Source organism: Monodon monoceros, unplaced genomic scaffold (assembly GCF_005190385.1).
Source record: "Monodon monoceros isolate NGI ecotype Baffin Bay Population unplaced genomic scaffold, NGI_Narwhal_1 Super_Scaffold_1, whole genome shotgun sequence".
NCBI classification, from domain to species: Eukaryota; Metazoa; Chordata; class Mammalia; order Artiodactyla; family Monodontidae; genus Monodon; species Monodon monoceros.
This window is the reverse complement of record NW_021703765.1, coordinates 45,409,293-45,431,128: the sequence shown is the minus strand read 5'-3', so window position 1 is coordinate 45,431,128 and position 21,836 is coordinate 45,409,293. Positions and strand designations below refer to the sequence as shown.

At 42.9% G+C, this 21,836-nt stretch overlaps 1 long non-coding RNA gene across 1 annotated transcript; it reads left to right on the top strand.

Moving 5' to 3' along the window:
- Positions 1-266: 266 nt before the first annotated feature.
- On the top strand, positions 267-3,238 carry LOC114900884. The gene is made up of 3 exons (XR_003794963.1): positions 267-923; positions 1,092-1,174; positions 2,762-3,238. It is a non-coding gene; the product is annotated as an uncharacterized LOC114900884 (long non-coding RNA).
- The last annotated feature ends 18,598 nt before the right edge of the window (positions 3,239-21,836 follow it).

Genomic DNA, 21,836 nt, shown 5'->3' with positions numbered 1-21,836 from the left:
GGATAAAGGAAGAAGTATATGTTCTTGAAAGTCAGCAATTTGGGTGGCTTTATGTCTACAACTTGGAAGACATTTGCAGAACATTTGGTAATTAAATATGCCCTCAGCTGAGAAATAATGCTCTGGGTTGTCCTGCAGGTAAGTAGAAGGTAAGTGTTCTCTCTTACCTGGGTTTTAAGAGTTCTGCTTGGAATCCCGTGGGTATTCCAGGTGTATACAATCTATACAATAATATGAGTAAATGTCCTGGCTAAGAAACAGGCAGAATTCATCTTCCTAGAGTCACAACAACTGAGTCTTTCTTGAGATTCAGGGTTCAGCTCAATATCTTCCCCTCCCCCCCAGAGCCTTCTTATCCACATTAGCCCACTTTGTGTCATCACCTTCCTTTATTTTTATTTCGCCAATCATTGTCTGAAATGATTGTCTTCATTTGTTTTCTGGTTTGTGGATGTCTCTGCCTGGTAGAAAATCGCTCATTGAGAGCGGGATGTTGTTATCTGTCTCCTTCACCACTGATTCCCCAGCTCCTAGAAGCAGTCCCTGGTACGTTGCAGGTCTTCAATAAGTAAGGAATGAATGAATGAATGAATGAATGAAAGGAGAATTCTGACTACAGTATAGTTCCAAAGAGAGTTATAGAACATTGGATGGTTCAGAAGCTGGGTATGAGATATGGCTGTATATGATGTCTAAAATGTAGTCTAATGAGGTCAGGGATTTTCTTTTTCTTTTGTTTTTTGGCCGTGCCCTGCAGCTTGTGGAATCTTAGTTCCCCAACCAGGGATTGAATCCGGGCCACCATAGTGAAAGGACAGAGTCCTAACCATTGGACCGCCAGGGAACTCCTAGGAATTTTCTTTATACTTGAAAAGAATCCCTACAACACCAGGCACAGCATGTGATATTCCATACCGTTGGAGGTGGGTTAATGCAGAGGTCTTGGGGAGATGACCTGGTGTTTCATTCATTCCAGGGCTGTTATAGGGGATGTGCTGGGAGGGAGGGGGTCCCTCTTAGAGTGCTCACTGATGGGGGGGCGGGTCGCAGGGATAAGACCACCCCCAATAACAATTTACCTGGATTGACAGGGACCATCCTCTCCAGTGTGGAAATTCCTTGAACAAAGCTTGCAATTCCTTGAACAAAGCCTTTTCCCTTGGACAAAGGATAGGTAAGTATTTTAGCGATCGATTAATATTTTGGGTGCTTTCAGTTAAAGCAGTCCTTGCCGCCTTTTACACCAGCAAAAACTGTTCTTGCCAAAAATGCAGTTTGGCTGATGGAATCTGATATTCGTTAGAAAGATTAGTAACTTAAAGAAAAGTACTTCTTTGAATTTGATGTATTTTACAGGAAGGGGCCTAGTTTGATGTTGCCCAGCTTAACTTTTCATCCAAATTGCCCTTGAGGAGTGTTTTTTAATCTGATGCATTTTTATCCCTATCTTCTGAAGTGGCATTTTTTTTTTTTTTTTAACGGGAGGATAGAGTAACATGGAAAGCAGCTTTTATTCACTCTAAGGACAACAAACGCACATACAAACAAGGGCGGGCAGAGTTAGTCTCTGGGTACATATATTAGCCTAAGGGTGTCATGGGTGCCTGTGTGTTACTCAGGAAATTCTTTAAAAATAATTACCTTGCGATTAGTATCTGATGCCAATGGTATATTTTCACTTTAAAAGTCAGAGGTCTTTATTTCCTTGAGACAATGAATGAACTTCTTTTCACCTTGTTCCTGCCTTTATCTTAATATAGACACACTCACCCAGACACGCACGCTGGCCGACTGCCCCCTGCCAATGGTAGATTTTCCAGTGAAACAGTTTCTCTTCATATTATAATTCCAGTCTAGTCAAATTAGAAATACCGACTTATCTCCCTTTTATATTTAAGGTGTATATTCTCTTCCAGGTGGTATATAAACAGAAAAATGGTATTAACATTTTCTTATGGATTCTATCTAATGCTTCCGTTGGGTCCAGCTACCAATGGAAGCCAACTGGAGGATGAGTTTACAGGTTTAACTAAATGTGGGAAACAGAGACATGAAAGTGCTCTTCCCAGCTAAAGCTCATTAATAAAATTTTGGTCACGTTCAAAGACTTCAAAAATGAGTTTGGGTGTAATTTTGGGTCCAGCCTTTAAGCACCAGCCACTGCCTGTCTCTCCTGTCTCTCTCATCACTTCAGTGGTTCCAAGAGGACAGTGGATAATGTATGGCTGGTGGCAATGACTGCATTGTAAACCACATATGTAAAAGCCGTAATAGATGGCTTTGATGTCCAAAAGCCACAGCCCACCAATCCGAAGTCAGAGTGACGGGTTAGGAATTGTCAGTCTATCGTTATTGGCTTTTCAAAAATAAGGAGCTGGGACTTCTCTGGAGGTCCAGTGGTTAAGACTCCGCGCTTCCACTGCAGGGGGTGCGGCTTCGATCCCTCGTCAGGGAACTAAGATCCCGCATGACATGGGGTGCCACCAAAAAATAAAAAAATAAGGAGCTAATGAAATCTGCTTCTAGGGAGGGACATATATGTTAACGGACTATTTTGGAAAAAAAAATTTATGTAAGTGTCCCACAGTATTGGACTTATTTGAAGTATTTCATACATGTTTTCTAAAATAGAGACATGCAGGGAAAAAAAGGGCGTGCCTGGGAAGCTGGTAGGGTCAGTGCTGGAGTTCTCAGAAGGTAAGGTACCGCCTGCTAGAATTTGTCGTTAAAGTGTTTCATTATGTTTCGCCCTGAAAAACAGGTGAGAGAAGGAAGAATCTGGAACAAGGGAGAAGGGAGGAAGAAGGATGGGGATCACGAATATGGCCAAACTGGATTCTCCTCTGTAACTGGGGAGGAAAGGCTTCCCTTAAGAAGCTTGCATGTCATATTTAACTGGTTCCTTCCTATAACATCTTGACTTAATAAAGAGACAGGCAAAAGGGAAAGAAAAGAAAAATGAAAGAAAGAATCCGCAGCAAGACAATAAAAAGTTTCCCCCTCACACCCACCACCTTGGGAGTTTTGCCTTTGTGCCTCGTGCCTTATCCCACTGAAACTCATCAGTTTTTGCTTTTATTCTGGAAACGCCCCAAAAAACATTTGAAGCTTGCTAGCCACCCCTTGGGGTGAGAAGGTTTCACAACGTGTCTCCAGGGAAGCCCAGGGGGCCAGGGTAGGGGAAGAGGTGTCCTTCTCTCCCTCGTGGGGGAACAAAGGACAGAACCTCAAAGTTCTTGCCCCAGTGTGTGACCTCGGGGCCCAAGGCAAAACATTTTGTCTCTGGGTCCTAATGATATAAGCTCCCCCGGCTCTGCAACTGCGCTCTATGATGTGACCTGAAAGCTTTGATGGAATTACTATTGCCTTCTCTTTCTCTGCCCAGCCATTTATTATTCTGTATATTTTCAGGAGCTGTGGGAAACTTTCATAACCAAGCCTAAGCCAGGCGAAAACTTGTCCTATTTGGAATTTGTAATGAAGTCAAAACATGGCCTGGATTTTCTGAAAGGCTCCTTTGGCGGCCTGTGACAGCCCTAGGGCACAATCAGACAGGGCTGGAGAGGGCCTGGGAGCAGATTTTGTTACCAAGAATAGGACAGAACAATATTTGCCTCCAAAACACTAGGGCTGCTATTTACCTCTCAGCTGGAAGAAGGGAGAGATAAATGCAGATTTCACATAAAGTGCAAATACCAATTCTTTCATTTCTAATTTTCAGGATTTTTTTTTTCCCCTTAGCTCCCTCTAAACAAAAGGCTAGGGAGAATTTTTAGCATATTTGATTTCCTGACCTAAGGGAAGAAATTCTTTATTTCAGAACTTTTGACCCCCAAAGAGCTGTTACTTTGCCTGAAAGGCTGAATAAAAATTGTTAGACATTTAAAGCAATTGTGGGTTTTGAAACTGCTTTCTTTTGTGCACTGTGCCTGTTGGTGTGTGCCGGATTGCAGGGAAATACTATGAAAAACCAAGTTTCGCTCAGTTTGGATGGAAAACTTTGCCTACTTTTCAGAAGCTCTCGCAAATTATTTACAGGCTTAAACCTGATCCCTCAAAAGGAGCCTCAGTCCCTAACAAAAGTGGTAAGTGGTAAGATGTAGTTCCTAATTTTTATTTAAGTCAAAGGTTAATAGTACAAGGGGGTTTGGTCCCTGAGTGTTTCAAGTTAATGTTTATTTTTTACCATCGTTTAAAGAATTTCCTAAGGCCCTTATTTCGCTGCTGAAAGCAGAGTAAGAGAACTCAGATTTCATGCCCCCAGGCTTGAATAAAGGACTAAAAACAGCACAACATTTGCATCTACTTAACAATCTCCGTTCTAAGAGCCCCCTCACAGTGAGAGGGGGAAACCGTATCTGGAGGTGAAATGAAGCTATTCGGAGATATTTGCCAAAAACACAATTCAGAGAAAGATAATCATTGTCAGAAATGACCTAGGAATTCAAGGCCTTATGATTGAAAACAAAAAGCTGAGGAAGGTGCATTCTCTTGCTTCCCCCGCCTGCCCAGATATCAATGAATATCAGTTAAAGGTGGCTGAAGAACCAATTTCATGCATCTACTGTACGAGGAAATGAACTGAGCCGAGGGCAAAAATAAAATTATACAAATGTTATTATAGGCTAGCTTGCTTCTGTCCTAGTTTAATTCAAATTTTAGTGCTGCAGGCTTGGCTTCAGGCGTTAGCCTTCCTGAATCAATCAACATTTGCTTACATCTAAATTATTAGGGGAGCATGTGACTTTGTTTATTGTATAAATTATACGCAAGGTTAAAGCATTAACTGTTCAACCGGTTTTGTTCATTCACCTCACGGACCCTCCCCCGCCCCAGTCAGCCCTCCCCCAAATAGGAAAGAAAAATCTGAAATTACGAATTTTTTTAGACAAACGCAATAACAGAGCCGCAAAGTCTTGTGAACCTGAGGTTGTCGGCTAAAAGTGGGATGGGAGACAATCTTAATGGTTAGAAAAAAGGAAAGAAAGGAGCCCAAGAAATTGTTCACAAGAGCCCTGGGAGAGTGTCTGCACAGAGTGAAACCGTGATATGGTAAATAATCGGTTAAGTTGATTAAGACAGCCAACCAAATGGGGATAATTTAATATAAAACTAAGAAAGCCTTTTGGCTAGGGTTTCAGTAGGCAAGGAATTTCAAACTATATGGCAATGCTGGACTCAAACTTTTTTTTTTTTTTTTTGCGGTACACGGGCCTCTCACTGTTGTGGCCTCTCCCGTTGTGGAGCACAGGCTCCGGACGCGCAGGCTTAGCGGCCATGGCTCACGGGCCCAGCCGCTCCGCGGCATGTGGGATCTCCCCGGACTGGGGCACGAACCTGTGTCCCCTAGCCTCGACAGGCGGACTCTCAACCACTGCGCCACCAGGGAAGCCCGGACGCAAGCATTTTTATTGCCTTTATCTATTAGAAGACAAAGTTAAACATAGATCCTCTGGAAAATGTATTTAAGAACAGGTCTTTTTGTTTTTTGTCTCTGCACATCATTGTGAATGCTTCCTGAAAGCTCACTCATACATGTTTGGGAAATAAGGATGGAGCTTAATAAATAGACAATTTGACTTTCTAAGTATTTAGACAAACTAGATACCAGGTGTGTTCTGCTTTGAGAACATTCAATTTAAATGAATATCAAGGGTTCAAAGCAGACAAACCAGAGGCAATTATTTGCTTTACAAAAGCTTCTTCTTTCTATAAGATCATCCACAGTAGGCTTCCCACAGTAATAAATTAATTTACAAAATTGTAGATTGAATTCAATAGAAAGATTAAATCTAGCCTTTTCCATCAATGTGTGTGTGTGTGTTTCTTTCTCAAAACTTATAGAAACACTGCAAATCAGAAGATTTTTGTATAGAATGAGGCTCCGTCATAAATGATTCGAATGTAAGGTGTGTTCAAGAGGAGAATCAATTTCCCATTCGGCCAACTCCTGATTCTTTCTATTTGCATCCTAAATTGGGCTTTGAGATCTTGGATGGTGGTTCTCCAAAAGTGATCAGTGGGCCATTGTCCACAGAATCACCCAGGCAGCCCAAGAATCTGCCATGTAACAAATGTCCATATGATTGGGATGCACGGAAACTAACATTTGAGAACTTCTTTTGCAGGACCTAATATGGAAGTCAACAGTACCGCTCTGTCTACTCTTTATTTCATGTGGTTTACATGCTCTCCTCTTCGTGGTGTCCCGGAGCTCAGCCCAAACTAAAACGGGCTCCCAACTGTAAGGCCTCCCAATCCCTGACCTTCTTTGCTTGGTCAAAGGCATCTTTGAAGCATACTTATTCACTCTGTAGTAGATCCTGATTTGTATCGAGAAAGTAAGCCTATGAAAAATCGCCACACATAACTACAATTCTATTTGAAATAATTTATCAGATGTAAAACTAAAATTGCTTTCCACCTAATCAGTATTTTTAAGAATTAGCTTAAAATTTTTAAGACAATTTTTAAAGGTTACACTCCATTTACCGTTATTACAAAATATTGGCTATATTCCCCATGATGTACAATACATCCTTGTTGCCTATCTTACACCCAATTGTTTGTACCTCTCACTCTCCCACCCCTATGTTACCCGCCACCTCCGGTAACCACTAGCTTGTTCTCTGTACCTGTTAAGTCTGCTTAAGAAACAGCTTTTTAATAGCAGCATATCAGAGTGGAGAAAGCAGAGACTTTGGAATCAGACAATCCTGGTTTCATTTTCACCTTTATGGGATGTTTGGCAAAACTCGAACGTCTCTGAGCTCAGTTTCTTTGCCTGTGATGTGGGAATAATACATTGTAAATAGGCTGGGTTGGAGAGAAAAATGAACAAGATGCAAGAAGTGCTTGGGATAGATAATAATTATTATCATTCACCATTTCCAAATAGCTGTCGAATTCACAGGTGGTGCACATGAAAAGGAGAAGCAGTGGACAGCTGGGACACTCACTGCTGCTAAGGAAATATTGGGGAATTCCCGAGGTGCACAGAAAACTGCTGAAAGCTGCCTACTTCCTGCCCAAACCTGGGGCCTGTAAGACCTCTCCCGGAGTTCCTTCTGGGAGGAGACAGACAGAGAAAGAATGTGTAGGAATTCCAGAGGGAAGCCATCCCAGATAACTGCTATAGCTAGTATTCTCCCAGAGACTCCGTGTTGCAAGACAGCAAATTTACCTAGAAATTCATGTGATGAAAACTTTGTACAGGAAATGAGAACTTTGGACCCCTGAAGACAGAGGGGCTAATAATTCTCTAGTATTTAGTGTAAATTTTTTCATAAAAGAGATATAACAGAGTAGGATACAGAAACGGCTCAGCAGGTGAAATAGACTTCAGATGATGAAATGAGAATAGAATACAGGGAAAGGCAAAAAAGACCTGGCTTAGGGGTTCTACAGTTCCCCAACTGAGCACCACTGAATACCAGTAACAATAATGATAATGACAACTTTCTAGTGGCCTAATCCGGTGGAGAAAGTAATAGTCACAGTCACAGAATGGTATCTTTACTCCTGCTTAGAGATGTTATTCTATATATTTTCAAGTGTGTTAAATCATTTAACCATCATATCAGGCCTGTGAATTTGGTTTTATTTTCAGCCTCATTGTCCTGCGAATATCTTGGGAAGTGTTTATATCTTGAGTCATGAAAAACACCCGTTGAATCCCACATTGTGTGTGAAATATGTCTCCATAACAGAGATTTGTTTTTTGCCCAATTTCCACTTACTATTTTTAAGGTAAATTGATAATCCAAATTCCCTTTGGGAAACCACGCATTCTCAGGCCACATGGTTTAAAAGGTATCATATCCAACCCTAGCAGCAGGGCTGGGTGCTGATTGGCCTAAAGAGATCAGCATGCTACTTTCTCCTTGGTTACAGCGATGGGTTCACCCACGGGCTGTGTGACCCAATCAGAGCTATGTACAATGAGACTGCTGTTCTTTCCCACGGGACCTGAACCTGGAAACACGTGGACTGTTACCACCTTGCTAACATATGTAGACCCAGAGTTAGGCCATTGAGTGGAAGAATGCAGAGCCCAGTTGAGAGATGGGCAAAAATGGGTCTCGATGACAACAATGGAGCCTAAATCAAACCATTCTGGAAGAGAATCCTATTCTGGACTTTTTAATTAAGTGAGCCCATAAATTCTCTTATGGCTTAAGCCAGTTTTGGTGGGTTGTTTTCTCCTGTTCAACAGAAGAGCATCCTAACTGGGGAAGGATCTCTTTCTACCATTCTGTGCCAGGGGAGTTATAGATAGAGCTTGTCCATTAAGAGGTTATTATGCAAAACAAGGACAAAAATGGAAAACTGGCACATTATGGGCAATTTTATACTTTGAGAACATTTAAAGACGATCTCCCCAACATACAGCACATTCTGGAGAAGTTGCTAGTTACCTATTCTGACATTTGTTCTTCCCTCTTAAACTCCTGATTGTAACTGGTCATATGACCAACTTTTAAAAAAGACTGGCAGATGCCTTTGTGATTCAATGTGGCCATGGGACTAAATTCTAGCCAATGGGATTTAATTTAGGCAGCTCCTCCAGGTAGTTTTCTTAAAAGATAGCTGGCATGTACCATTTGCCTTTTTTTCTTTCTTCATCCTGCTGCCTGAAATGTGGATGTGATAGCTGGAAATCTAACTACCATCTTGTACTGTGAGGCCGGGGCTCAAATGGCAGAGCTATGAGCTGAAAGGAGCCTGGGTCCCTAAGAACTTCAGGGAGCAAGCCATTTAACAGACGTCGTTAGCCTACACCTGAATTTTTACTTGAGAAAGAAATAAACCTCTATCTTCTTTAAGTCACCGTTAGTGTCAAGCTTTCTCCTATTATTTCTTTTTTAAAAAAATTTATTTATTTATTATTTATTTTGGGTCTTCGTTGCTGCGCGCGGGCTTTCTCTAGTTGCGGTGAGCGGGGGCTACTCTTTGTTGTGGTGCATGGGCTTCTCGTTGCAGTGGCTTCTCTTGTTGCTGAGCACAGGCTCTAGGTGTGTTGGTTTCAGTAGTTGCAGCACACGGGCTCAGTAGTTGTGGCACACGGGCTCAGTAGATGTGGCTTGTGAGCTCTAGAGCACAGGCTCAGTAGTTGTGGCACACGGGCTTAGTTGCTCTGCGGCATGTGGGATCTTCCCAGACCAGGACTCAAACCCATGTCCCCTGCATTGGCAGGCAGATTCTTAACCACTGCGCCACCAGGGAAGTCCCTCTCCTATTATTTCTTGATGGTCGTTCTAAGAATATGTTTTATAAGAAACTAAATTATATTTTCAATCTTTTTGATTATCCATGAAACTGAAAATGAGTACAGTTAAAGTATGCAAAGTCCAGGGCTTCCCTGGTGGCGCAGAGGTTGAGAGTCCGCCTGCCGATGCAGGGGACACGGGTTCGTGCCCCGGTCTGGGAGGATCCCACATGCCGCGGAGCGGCTGGGCCCGTGAGCCATGGCCGCTGAGCCTGCGTGTCCGGAGCCTGTGCTCCGCAACGGGAGAGGCCACAGCAGTGAGAGGCCCGCGTACCGCAAAAAAAAAAAAAAAAAAAAAAAGTATGCAAAGTCCATAAGATGTTGATACAGTGTTTCAATATATATTATATAAATAATTGTAACCATATTCAAGTTAAGTTCAATGCAAGCCAAAAGGATTCAGTTCTTCCTATGTGCCCAGTACTGCGCTAAGCCAATGGGGTTAGTCAATGATAAAGATGTGAATGTAACACACACACACATTTAATTTAGAGTCACAAACCAATTAAATCACGTGTTCGAAGAGAAAATTTTGGGGTATTTTAGGAAGGGAATGAGAAGCAAGGTGTTATGCATATTGCAGTTCGGATAAATGTTGTATATAATGGTATAAATACTGCCTGAGAACCCCTGTCTCACAATAGCTGTGATTCAGATTCTGCAGGTATTTGTCAGGGCTGAAATTAATAAATTACATGGAAATCAATGGATTCAATTCTATCTGCCCCACAGAGGTACTTTACATTGCTGGGTGAATTTGAACAAGAGTTAATATTTTTCAACTTTAAAACTGGGAAGCTTAATGAATGTCATGTAATCTATGAAGGATTTTAAAATAGTTTTCTTTAGTAATTTGTCCATAGTAGATAAATAAAATATCTATTCCATGCTGAAAGATACTGAGGCAGAAAAAGAAAACGGAAGAAGACCATGGGGGTTGGTAGTGGGAAAAGTTGGGAATAGCATCTGTATCCCTTTAGCTTGGTGACTACCATCTTGGTGACTACTATATCTTCATAAATGGGTGTTAGTGGTGGATATGATTTGTTTGGTTGGTGAGTATTATTTTCCAAGGTGTGTTGGAATGTCTGGAAGAGTTAAGTGTACCCTCAGGTGTGAGTACTGCAGAGACATAAGAGGAGAACAAGACAATACAGATGTATCCATTTGCCATTACTGTATAATGAACCACTGTAAAACTTAGAGGCTTAAAATAACGACCATCTATTTAGCATATGATTCTGGTGTTGGCAATTTAGGCCAGGCTCAGTCTTGGTTTACTCTTCCTCATGTGTCTATTGCAACACCTGGGTCGACCAGGTGAGTTTTCTGGAGGTTGGCTGACTCTCCTCCACCTGGTCTCTCATCTTCTCAAAGGCTATCATGAGCTGATTCCCACAACAATGGCAGAGTTTCCGGACCAGGCGGAAACACATGAGGCCTCCTGAGGGTCCGTCTTGGTCTAGTCTTCTGTTACATCCACTGCATGCTTACTGGCCCAAGCCAACGACGAGACTAGCCTGGTGGATGACAGGGGCTGCAAAGTGACCAGAATGGACTCTACTGAGGAGCTGAGGGAAGATAGGCTTTGATTTGTTGTTGAATGAGTGAGCAGAGACATAGGAAGAAAATAAAAAAGGACACAGGCAAGGGAGAAAGAAGGGCATAAAAAAGCAATGAGTGGTTAAAATGTGATACAAATAACAATAGGGAACTCCAGAAGACCCTTAAGCAAGGCAGAAATGTAGATGAAGCAGAGGGCATATATTAACATCCACAGAGTTATAGGGGACTTCTGGCTGAGGGCCTAGCAAGGTAAGTAGATCATTTGCATCTCTGGGTTTCTGAGTTAATGATGCCAGCAGTCTCTGGACCAGCCAAATTGTGGTGGATTTATTATTTACATTATAACTGCATTTAAAAATGAAAACATATGTCTACACTCTCAATGCTTTGAAAATACCGTTGAACATGCTGTAGAATTTTATATCCAGTAACAGGATGCAATTTCCCTATCAAGTAAAATTGCTGTTTGTTTTCTGTACTCTACGTTATTATGGAAATTTCACAGTTTATCAGCTACAGGGAAGTCAACTGAAATGAGTAGGCCCCTTAGACGAGCTGTTTTCTCCCACCCCTCAAAATCCCAATCTCCTGTTTGTTTATTTAGGCTAATATTGTTTTATGCTAATCACGCACTTCTGTTTGGTTTTGTTTTAATGCTATACAACCTGATTCACAGGAGAAAGGCAAATGTTCTGAGAGCTCTATGGTGGAATTGACAGTGTACTGGAATAACTCCAGCAGTGAAACATCTTGGTGGCGTCCTATAGTCTCACTTTCCTCCTCTTGCCTCTGTTGATAAAGTATTTCTAAAACCAACCAATAAGAAGCTGCTTAGGGGGCTTCCCTGGTGGCGCACTGGTTGAGAGTCCGCCTGCCGATGCTAGGGGACACGGGTTCGTGCCCCGGTCTGGGAGGATCCCACGTGCCGCGGAGCGGCTGGGCCCGTGAGCCGTGGCCGCTGAGCCTGCGCGTCCGGAGCCTGTGCTCCGCGATGGGAGAGGCCACAGCAGTGAGAGGCCCGCGTACCACAAAAAAAAAAAAAAAAAAGAAGCTGCTTAGGGCCCAGTTAATTTTGCTGACTTCTGCAAAGTAGGCCTGATTTTGTTCCTAGTGATTGTTAAGAGTAATGGTTACTTATGGTGCAACCGGGCAATTTTGTGAGAAACCCCCTCTTCCAGGAGCAATTTACAGATGCTTCTTTTTTTTTTTTTTTTATTGCGGTGTGACAACAGCAAGTACCCAAATCCTGTTAGCAAATAATGTGATTTCTGAGCTTGGCTTTTGGACTAACAGTGTTACAGGTTGTGTGTTACCAGCGATGAGATGAAGTTAATAGTCACATGTTTTGAAGACTATACAGTGTCCGGGTCTGGTAATTCTTATTTTCTCTAAAAGTAGTCTTCAATCTTGTCCCCAGTTTCTTGTTTGAATTTGTTGTCTCCCACTTGAGCAGGAGGGTAAGGCAAGGCAAGGAGAAATACGGTGGGAGCGTCCTTCCCTGGTTAGGGGCCCAGAGCGTGGTTATTTAACCTGGAAGTCTGAGAGAGTGTGTAGGGCAAATATTCAGAAAATGCCTACATACGTAAAATAATATTGAAAGAACAAACGAATGTTCCCGGTCACTTGTCTTTGTTGTAAAGCCTTGTCAGGTAATCCTTGTGACTCACAGCTTGACCCGTCAGGTTAATTTCTGCCTTTTTCTAGCTGCACGACTGTGGGCAGATATCTTAAACCTCCGTCAGGTTCAGTTTAATAGTATCTTGTAACCTTGTAGCAAACATTAAATTAGACAGTTACGTGGTGCACAGTGCTTGACACATAGGAAGTGCTCGGTGGCGTCAGCGTCATCATCGTCACTGGCATCACCGTCATCGTCATGAGTCAGTCTCCTCACATCCGTTTCCTTATCCTGGCATTCAAGGCTGAAGTCCACCAATCTGGCTTCACCCCTTATGTGATGTTGATGAGTGGGTGCAAAGTACACAGCAGGAGCTTAACAAGTTCCTGAGAAACAAGAGAATGAATCCATCAATAACATCATACTTACGAGTGTGTGTTTGTGTGTGTGGGTGTTTCCTTAAAAGGAGAATTCAACCCCAATACATCCATAAGTACTTTTGATGACACACAAATGACTGGTCACCAGAGATTTCTTTGCGTCAGGGATTTATTTATGTGTTTGTTTGAAAATCCTAAATGGAAACCAGATAACAAGGGGATCAAAGTCTGGTTGCTCTCAGGCATCCGGGCCCTCATTGCTTTATCTCTGTCTCATCTCCCAAGGCTGCCCTGGAGGAGGCCTCTCTGTGGAATCCCGACGGCTGGAGGAGCCAGGGTGAAAACAATCGCCGGAAAGAATCATTAAAATGAATGTCTTTACTCTTTGCGGTTTGATTGTTTTAATAATGCTTTTTTTTTTTTTTTTTTTTTTAAGGGCAATGTTCACAGCTCTAAATGGGATTTCAGGTAAAGTGTACATCACATCATTCCAGAAATCTCAGTCACCACAACCTACTGATAACATGCCCTGTTTTCCAGGGAAAGAATCTAAGGGAAAATTAAAAATTATGAAGTGCAGAAAAACTCCAAGATTGTGTTCAATTTTACTGAAGTCTCTGACTTTCTACACTCTGGTCTCTAATCACCCTATTTCCCAAGACTTCCCTGAGTGTTATCTTCTCCCTAATTGGTGCAGTCTCCTTAGCACCCCTAATTATACAGTCTCCTCTTGCTTTTAGCGACCTCTCTTCTCTCCTTGTTTAAATCCAATACATCTTTCAAGTCCTGAGACAAATTTTATCTCTTCTAGGATATAGTTTCCTACTACTCTCTCCCTTATTTAGATCTACCCGGTGTGGCATTTAATTGTTTTGTGTTAGCTTTTTCTTCCTAAATAGGTCACGGTCTCCTTGAGGGCGAAGATTATGCTTTAGTCCCCCTTGTTTCTCACTCGGAGCCTCTCCAAGTGATAGATACATAGTAGGTGCTGATTAAATATTTGTTGATTGATTTCCTGCAAAGGGTTAGCTGCAAACTAAAGTGAAAGCACTAAACAAACCGAAGCGGTGATCGGACTCTCCCTTTGGGAAAACACTCTTCTGGGAATGGAAAAAAATTCTTCCGAGAGCCCGTCAGCTAATGTTCCTCTTTGAATGCCCTTCTAATGAGGTATCATGCGTGGGGGGAGAGCAGGGCTGCAGGAGGGGCTTTTCTCCTCTCCTGGAGGGTGTGGGGCTGGCTACTAAGGGAGGCACAGGGACTCTGGGGCCGCCCTCCGCATCTGAGTAGGATGTAATAGAAAAATAATTGGAATGTTTGCACATTTATGCCTGCATCCAAGTATGTGTAATGTACATCCTCACCCACAAACCAGGGTGAAGAAGGGTTTAATTCTGATGACTTGCAGCTAGAGAAGAAGCAGGAGGGGATGAGAGAGAGAGAGAGAGAGAGAGAGAGAAAGAAAGAGAGAGAGAGGAAGTGAGTCCCTCTTTGGTGTTGATAATATTCTCTCGGTGGTGAAAGGTGACAGAATTAGCTCCAACCTCCTATACCTGGCTTTTTCACAATTTACGGAGAGTTTAAAAACTTCTTTCTGGGGCAGACACTGGGGAGGGTGTCCCTAAGCAATTCTTTATAAGATTAAACCTCCCGGGCTCTAAAAAAGAGGATACAAACAAGAGACATTCTAACAGGATTGGGATGAAATGGGTGCAGGAGGAGGAAAGCTACTTCTTCCTCTTCTCTGAGAAAGCAAGGATGTGTGGCTGGAGGTCTGTGTGAGCGCACACAATTTAAAGTTTGATCATGGTGACGGGGTGAGCTGCGTGCAATCAAAACCACTGCTACGAGCTGGTGTACACGTACTTCTGCTAGTGCAGCAATCGTACTGTACTACATAGGGAATCAGAGAATTTGAGGCAGGGGCTGATTGCCTTGTCTGAGATATTTGAGTATCTTTTAGTCATTCAGCTAAATATTCAATAAAAAGGGGAAGCCAGGCATCCTCAGGTCTCTGGAAATCAGTAATCACTTCCAACAGACGTAGACACCCACTCTAGCGTTAGGAGATGCTGGTGGAAAATCCACATGACTTGGTTGTCCACTGGCTAACTTTTGGCAAGGGTTATCTGTGAAATCAATACAGATTGCTTATTTATAAGATGGAATGGTCCCTGCCATGAATACTACAATTCTTAATTGGAATTTTATTCCTACTCTGGGCCCAAAATATTACCTATTGAAAATTAATATTTTCAAGATAATTCCTTTGAAATTATAATGGAACACATGAAAAATTCACACACACACACACACACACACACACACAAAGGGCTTCTTTGCTTTTTATCTCCTCCTGGATCCTTGACTTTTGCTCTGCTTAACATCTCTGAGGGTGGTTTCTGTATCTCTTTCTGGGGAACTTTCTTGACCTCTTCAGATGAGTCTCATCCAGGGGTTCTTAGACGCTATAAAATCACATGTCCCACAGGCACATCGGGGGAGACTGTTGGGTGATACTAAGAGAGGAAAAGCAGATGAGGAAAAGAAATGACATTTCTGATGGAAAGACAAAGCCTGTGTATGGATGGTTGAATATGCAATAAGCTGCCTGCTGTTGCCCTTGGTTCCCAGGGGATGTTCGTTGCAGAGAAAATTCCAGGCAAAGTGCTGGTTTAGTTTTACCTACGCTCTCCTTGGCAGTCCAGCAGTGGATGGGTTGGGAAGGCCTCCAAGTGGAAAACACCCTTAGATGTGACTTTTCCTCACTACCTACTTTTGAGAAGGAAGAGGGAAAAGCAGAAAGGGATGGAGCTTAAAGAGTACCGTGCAGGGAGAGATGGTGGGAGAGAGAACCCTGCCTCCGTCCTCTCCTTTATGACTGCAAGAGTGTACTGATGCTGTGGTTCTCACGTGTGGTCTGGGGCCTCTGAAGATCCCCGAGACAATCTTGGGGGTCTATGAGGCCCTCCCTTTTCCAATGACTTATTTGTGTGAGGCTGGCTTTTCTTCACATCCATCAATTAAAACAACATACTGCAACAAACTGAATGCAGAGGCAGATATGAGAATCTAGTTATCTTTTATGAAGACAGACATTAACGAGATTTACAAGAATGTAAAACAGCATTACTCCACTCACTAATTTTTTTTTGTTTTGGAAAATACAGTTTTTTCAAATAAAATTTAAAAAACGCCATTTCTGTTATTTAGTGTCATGTATGTTAACATGTCATGGGTTTATTGTTTTTTTTTAAATAAACTACTACATGAATATTTACAAATTTTCTGTCCTAATTTCGAATATGGTTGGTATAGCTGGATATTACGCACATAAACCAAAGCTCTCTGGGGTTCTCAATACTGGGAAGAATGTAAAGGGGTCCCGAGACCAAAGAGTTTGAGAACCGCTTCTCCAGGGAAGAGCTTATGTGTTCCGGGATTATGGCAGGGGCAGTGATCCTCAGAGAAGACAAATACATTTCAGGGACATGTTAATTCTAGAAAGATCAGTCCTTCCTCTCTAAACCAACACCTTGATTTTACTCTCAAGCACAAGTGTCCCAGGGGAGGTGCGGGAGGGACGTGTTCCAGGTAGTTTACTTTCTGGATCTTGCAGCCCTGTGTGATCCACTTGAACACAATGGCACCACCTCCTTCTCATCTCCCTTTCTCCCGTGGTGTCTACATGAAGTGCTTCCCTCCTTTGTGCCATGTAGACAGGGAGGACATGTGCTTGGTCCAGAGGTTTATTCAAGAAATGAAAGCCAAGAAACTCATGTCTTGGTCTTGGTCCTCCAACTTGTTTCACAATGAGCATGATTAATGTAATTGACGGATGAAACCTTCCCTTAAAAATGAATAATTGTAGGTCACTTTGCCATGGGGTTATAAAGAAAAAGAGCTCTCCTTGTATGTCTGTACATCCCTGGCCACTGTAGTTTTCAGCGTGGAACTGGAGAACTCCTCCCTCCATTGACTGCTGAGTAGGTGCTGGGATGCGGATGAAGCTGACCTTGGAGAGCATGGCTTTATTCTGTGGGCAAATGGGCTTGCAAATCCTGAAACTCAGGGTTTGCCAAACCTACCCATCCGGCACAGGCATCTCTGGAAAAAAGCAGGCCTCCCCCCGGCAGGTAGACCCTTTCACCAGATGGCGGAGAGCGAGGGGCTAAGTCACCGTCATCAAATGATTTCCCCTGAATTTCCCAGTGAGATGCTTTACCTGTTCTTTCCTGAGGAAAGAGGTACAAGCCTTACCCCCAAAGACATTCCTTCATTCACCCGGGGTTACTGAGTTCCTGCTCTGTGGCAGCCCCTGTGCTAGTTGCTGCTTCTGAGAGAACCAGCCTCGAGCAGGGAGTTTCTACTGGGCAGGGGAGGAGCTGGGAGGCAAAGGGCTAGCTCGCGTGCAGTCTAGAGAAATCCAAGGCCTGATATCCAAGGATGACACACAGAGACACACAGACACACACGCACACTCGCACACAAATCACCAGGCAGGAGGGGTGAGCAGTGGGCATCAAGATCCAGCCTACAGACCCACAAGCCCAGAGCTGGGGTGATAGGTCAGCACCTCAGTTATGCGAGGAACAAGCAATGGGGGGTGTTCTGGACACTGGTCCAGACACTGGTCTTGCTCCCTGGCTGTGTACTTGTAGGAATCAAGAGGTTAAGTAGCTTGTCCAAGTTTCCATAGCTAATAAGTAGCTGAGCCAGGATTTGAACTTAGAAATCTCTAGATTCTGTACATGCAAACACTGCACCATCCTGCTTCCAAACTGCAGCCTCATCATTTAGTCTAGGCCTCTTTTATCAAGGACTTTCTCTGTGCCGGGAGGTGGGCTGGGTATGGTGGAGTAAAGTATGATGTCTACTTATGGTTCAGCTTCCCAGCAGAGAGGATCACTCAGGCCCACCGTTGAACTGGGACAGTAGTGTACAGGGTCTCCTCTAGAGACAGCCAGCTACACCCTCGTGTAACATGCAGCTCTATATTCAGCTCGCAAGTCACCTGCTTTGTTGGCAACCCCAAAGTACCTCGGTTCTCAGTTCTCAGACTTCCTTATTGTGGGCTGTCCTTTGAAACCATAATCAAACTCCTTCAATCAGAGGCAGTGGTCTTAAAGCAATGTGAGACTGCCAAGGGAATGTTCTTACCAGGCAAGGAGGGGTTAATCCGAGTATACTTGTGGCTTTGCCTATGATTGCCGATACACCAGGCTTTATTGCTTAGGGGTGCTCTGGCTTTGCAGAGGAGAGGATGGCAGCAGAATCTCCAGGGACAACAGTTTTTCAGTACAGTTCCTCATAAAGTGTAATATATATATGATGACTATATACAACTTGTACTATCTTGATTATGGTTTCCTCCAAGAACTCATAATGTCGAAACACAGGCATTCGAGTAAAATGAGGGGAAGGTTTTAACCTTGGCATGGTATAAAGGGCTTTTTTTTCTTTCTTTCTTTTTTCTTTTTGGCAGGAGCACAGTTGTGAGAAACAGAGCACTTATTGTTTAGCAAGTCAGGGCCCTGTGCCGGCCAAGGAAATGCTGATGAAGTAGTTACTCTGTGGAAGGGTGAGGGGTGGCAGGTCCTCAGGAGAAAAGAAGAGAGCAAATGGATAAGGGTGCTTAGCCTGCCCTTCAAGACATCCTTCTGACAGTGTGAAGGCAATGGTATGCATGTGCCCGTGTGTGTGTTTAAAATTAGAAAAATTACAGAAACCAACAAGGAATGCTAGCACCCAGACCGCCCCCAGCTTGACCGTATTGTTTTCTGTGCTTTGCTTTACATAGCGCTGTGCTATGTACAAAGCACACGGACATTCCTTCTCATCCGAGCCTCACACCGCCACCAGATTGCTGTACCTGAAAAGCTCTGAAGGAGGTTCGGATGTTAAAACAGTGTGTTCCCAAAGAGGGCATTTCTCAAGCATAGTTCTCCCTACATGAAGTACTATCTAGTGTGTTGAAGGTAACCTATCATCAAACTAAATTGAGCATCGCTTGTTGAGCGGCCAACCCAATGAGAGGTCCATATGCTGAGCACTTCGTAGGGGTCAGGGACCAGATGATGCTTTATATGGTCCTCTCTGACCCTCATCCCAACTCACACAAGTGGGTGATGACGAGCCATTGTATAGATGGAAAGAGAGCTTAGACGACTTCTTCTAAGTGGTAGATCCAGGATGCAAGCCCAAGCTGGTCACCGCAGGGCCGCAGGGCTATTCTATTTGCTCCTGTGCGTGCTCACAGGACCCTTAGAGTTCAGAATAGTGAACTTTACACCTGGGATTGGAGACGCCTAGAGCACAAGGTCGGGTGAGTGAAAGGGAGAGAGATTTGCTAATACAGAGCGAGCACAGTCCTAAATCTCAAAGGATTTGAGATGTCTCACACATTTTATTATAAAAGTTTTTATAATACAACAAAGTTGAAAGAATTTTATAGAGATCACTTGTATACTTACCACCTACATTCTGTCATTAATATTTTACTATACTTGTAAAACAACTATACCCCAATTAAAAAAAAATTTCACTATACTTGTTTTATCATCTATCTATCTATCCCTCTATTATCTATGAGTCTATGAGTTTGAGGCATTTCAAAGTAAACTGCAGACATCAGTATACTCCTCCCTAAATACTTCATAACACACATATTTAATTAAAGTTTAGTATTTGTTTACATCTCTTTCCTTTTGATGCAAGATTTATATGCCATGAAATACCTAGGTCCTAAGTGCACATTTGCTGTGTTTTGATAAATACAGATATCTGTGTAACCCAAACCCCACTCAAGATATAAAATAGTGGACTTCCCTGGTGGCGCAGTGGTTACGAATCCACCTGCCAATGCAGGGGACACGGGTTCGAGCCCTGGAAGATCCCACATGCTGCGGAGCAGCTAAGCCCATGTGTCACATCTACTGAGCCTGTGCTCTAGAGCCCGCGAGCCACAACTACTGAGACCGTGTGCCACAACTACCGAAGCCCGCGTGCCTAGAGCCCGTGCTCCACAACAAGAGAAGCCACCGCAATGAGAAGCCCGTGCGACGAAATGAAGAGCAGCCCCTGCTCACCGCAACTAGAGAAAGCCTGCGCACAGCAACGAAGACCCAACACAGCCAAAAATAAATAAATAAATTTATATATATATAAAAAGATACAACATAGTACCACCACCTCAGAAATTTCCCTCATACCTCTTCCCAGTCACTTCCTGCCTCCCCTCCCCCGATTTTCCCACCAGTGTACCCCTGAGTGAGGCTTCTTCCACTCAGTGTAATGTTTTTGAGGGTCATCCATGTTGCGGTGCATATCGGTAGTTTGTTCCTTTTTATAGCTGAGTGGTATTTCCCTGTATGACTATGCTATACTTTGTTTATCCATTTTCCTACGGATGGGCTTTCCTCAGTTTTCGGGTGTCATGAGTAAAGCTGCTCTGAATATTCGTGTACAGGTCTTTTTATGAATATGTTTTTGTTGCTCTCGGGTAAATGCCTGGGAGAAGCATTGCTGGGTCACAGGGTAGATGTACATCAAAACTGTTTTCAAAGTGGTTGCCCCATTTTTCGTTTCATCAACAATGTATGATAATTCTGGTCCGTCCATGTCCTTGCCAGTGTTTGGTGTTATCTGTCTTTTTAAGTGGAACCATTCATTCTGGTGGGTATCAGGGAGAACAGTGTCGTTGAGAGCAATGATGATGGTTATGATGGCGTGATATATTGCGCTCTAGCACAAATTATAGGAGATATTCCGTAGAGTTCACTTGGAAACTCATCATTTCAGCTTTCTAAGTTCCCGCCCTAATGTTTTCTGATTGACAGATGGAAGTGCTCGGGGCAGTACCGATTTTTAGGCTTATGCTCCCAGGACTATAAGCTCTCTTAGGGCTACTTTGTGTAGCCTGGATGCTCAGCTTTAACCCGTGTGACATTTCTTAGCTTTACTTCTTTGTCAAGTGTCTCAGGCCAGATTGCAATTTCTCTTCCTTTTCAGAGTTTTCACCCAGAGAAATGTTGGTGATCAAAAGAATCAGACTCCTAATGAAAGGCAGAATAAACAATTTTGAAGACTTAGACCTCTCTTTCCTGGCACTGTTACTTCTCCAGGCTCTTCTGAATCCCACAGAACAACATGAAAAACAAAAACAAACAAACAACAACAAAAAAGCAATGAGCCAGGAGTGAGGAGAGCTGCCCTTAGCACTTAGCTGCGTGGTCAGGCTGCCGGGTCATTGCATTCATCTTGAGTGGCTGCCTTGACTTTTGGGGACCTCAGTTTCCTCCCTCGTAGAACAGCAAGGCTGAAACAAATGATATTTAAGGCCTTAGCTCTTTTTGAAGTTTCCAAATTCACAAATTCCAAAAAACAAATTTCTGTTTTGTTTAGAAGAATTTTTTCAAAGCTTTAAGGTAAAGAATCTACTTAAAAATTTTTTTTAAAAGAAGTGATCCTATAATATTTCCTACATCCCCTCTAGCACCTTAATGATACCCTTATATATTCATGGAAACAGGTCTCTCTTTTTTATTTTGACTTAAAGCTTTCCTTAATTACGCCCTTGACTCTTATCAGATGTAGCAGCTATACTGGTAGAAGGATTCTACCTCAAACTGCAGCTGTGCTGGGTAAACTGGCTGTTTTGCATTGGCTCTGGGATCTTTTTGGACAGATGGGGCGTTTGCACTGGATTGATTTTTTTCCCCCCACTTATGTTGTTATTCTATTCTGTCTAGTTTCATTCTATTTTTTTGAAGTATAATTGACATATAACGTTATGTTAGTTTCAGGTATACAACTTAATGAGACAGTATTTGTATACACTGCAAAATGATCACTAAAATAAGTCTAGCTGCCATCTACCTGTCACCAAATTTACAAACAAACTTTTTTTCTCATGATGAGAACTTTTAAGATCGACTCTCTTAGCAACTTTGTCGGTTGCATTTTAGAATTGGATGGTGGTGTGAAGAGAGAGAGTGTGAGAAGG